The 2,110-nt window shown below is 37.7% G+C and overlaps 1 pseudogene; it reads right to left on the bottom strand.

Annotated features, from left to right (window-relative positions):
* Window positions 1-1,786: 1,786 nt before the first annotated feature.
* On the bottom strand, window positions 1,787-1,885 carry LOC142180426 (small nucleolar RNA R71; annotated as a pseudogene).
* Window positions 1,886-2,110: the final 225 nt, after the last annotated feature.

Below are 2,110 nucleotides of genomic sequence, written 5' to 3'. Positions count from 1 at the left end.
AGGTGGTTTCTTCTGGGCTCGACCCTACTTGGTATGAATATATGGAAAAATGTTATTTTTTGGACTTTTGACACATATTCGACCTAAGGAGGCTAAGGAGAGGTTGGAAGAACACGAGCACAAGGATTTTATCATTCCTTCCTCACCCAAGACCCGAGTTTGGATTTAATTTATGTTTTCCTATGCTTTAACTTTATTTGTGATGAATTGCTCCATATCTATGGAGTAGTTCTCTTTAGGTTTTGATGGATTTGGTGTATTGATGATTGTTTGTGGATTATAACTCTAGTTTTATGCATTGAAGCGTTTTTGGATGATTTAATCGTTGCATCTATATTCACTTGTTCATGTAATCGAGAGAGGCATAACTTGTGATATCTTTGCATTACATTGTTGGTTGAGTTCATTAATTCTTCTTAGTAATCGAAAGAGGCTAGTTGAATTACTGATTAAACCTAGTTAGGATAATAATCGAAAGAGGTTTTCATAAAGACCAATCCACTATGTATTCTTGCATATCTTCAAGTGCTTAAATTGGTTCATTTTGTGAGGTTAAGACTTAATCGAGAGAGGAGTTTTGCCTAACGTTTGAATTAATAATTGAGTAAATTCGAGAAACTCACTTGAACATTAGAAGTAAATTATCTAGAGTTAGATCCCAAACAATTATCTTGAACCTATCCCATCAAAACCCTATATTCTCCCATTGATAACCTTCTTTGCTTGATCCTTGGTGCGATTGTCATTAATCAATAGCTTTAGATTCTTAGTTAATTTTAGTTAGAAATCATATAAATCTCAATTGTTGATCATCTTGGATAGCAACCAAGCTAGAAACTACGAGAATACTATTTAAATCCAATCCATGTGGATACGATATTATACTATACTATATTTGATTAGCGAGCATAATTTAGTTGTGTGTTCTGAGCTCGTCAAATTTTGGCGCTGTTGCCGGGGATTGGCAATCAATAGTGTTTGAAATAGTTTGTAGTGCTAATTCTGGAATTTTCTTTTTCTTTTTATTTTTTTTTCCTTTTTACGTTTGGTGTTCTTTGACTGTATGCAGGCTACAGGTTGAGGTTGGTGCATTACTCGAGCTTCTGCGAAAGAAGTGCTACCATACGAGCCAAAGATAGAAAAAAACCTGTGACAGCTGAGGAAAGAAAGAAATCTCACCGAGACGTTAGAAAAGGTTGGGCAATCCTCAACCAAAGAAACAATGGCTGGAAACGGTGATGATAATGTAGATTTGGGTGCAAGAGAGGCAGCCCAACGAAGAGAACAAGATGCACGGGATGCTGAGGAAGCAGCTATTAGAGATGCACAGATTATCTACGAAGAATAAAGGGGTTAGAGAATTGCTCAAAATCAACTCTTGGGTGCTGACCAGTTCGGAAATATAGCTCCCGGGCTTGGGAGACCACTTGGTGATTATGCTAGACCGGTCTATAATCAAGGTTTATCAAGTGTTATACCACCTCCAATTGCAACCAATTATTTTGATTTGAAGCAAGGGTTGCTTTAAACCCTTCAAAATTGTTGTGTCTTTAGAGGGAAGACAAACGAAGATCCAAACACACATCTAATGGACTTCGAGGAGATTATGAACTCATTTCAATACAATGGTGTATCACAAGATGCAGTGTATTTAAGGGCATTCCCCTTTTCTCTTAAAGATGATACAAAATAATGGCTTCAAAGCTTGCCCACGGGATCAATCAGAACATGGGAGGAGATGACCAGAAAATTCCTTGATAAATATTTCTCCTCAGCTAAAATGGGAAAGTTTAGAAGAGAAATCCATAACTTCTACCAGAAAGATACGGAAATTGTTTTTGAAGCATGGGAGAGGTTTAAGGAGATTGTTCGAAAGTGTCAACGTAGCGGAATTGAACTCTGGATGCAACTCCAGGACTTTTGGGATGGATTGACACCGGCCTCACGTAGAACATTGAGTAATGCAGCTGGAGGCCCATTGATGAAGAAAACTCCAAAGGAGATAGTTACAATTCTTGATGAGTTATCTGAAGATGCAAATCAGTGGCCCTCTAAGAGTGCTGAAAGAAGAAGATCGGATGGTGTTCACCAGGTTGATGCTAATACATCT

This window comes from Nicotiana tabacum, chromosome 4, assembly GCF_000715075.1.
Source record: "Nicotiana tabacum cultivar K326 chromosome 4, ASM71507v2, whole genome shotgun sequence".
Lineage (NCBI taxonomy): Eukaryota > Viridiplantae > Streptophyta > Magnoliopsida > Solanales > Solanaceae > Nicotiana > Nicotiana tabacum.
The sequence above is the reverse complement of the archived record's forward strand: the minus strand, read 5'-3'. Positions and strand labels throughout refer to the sequence as shown.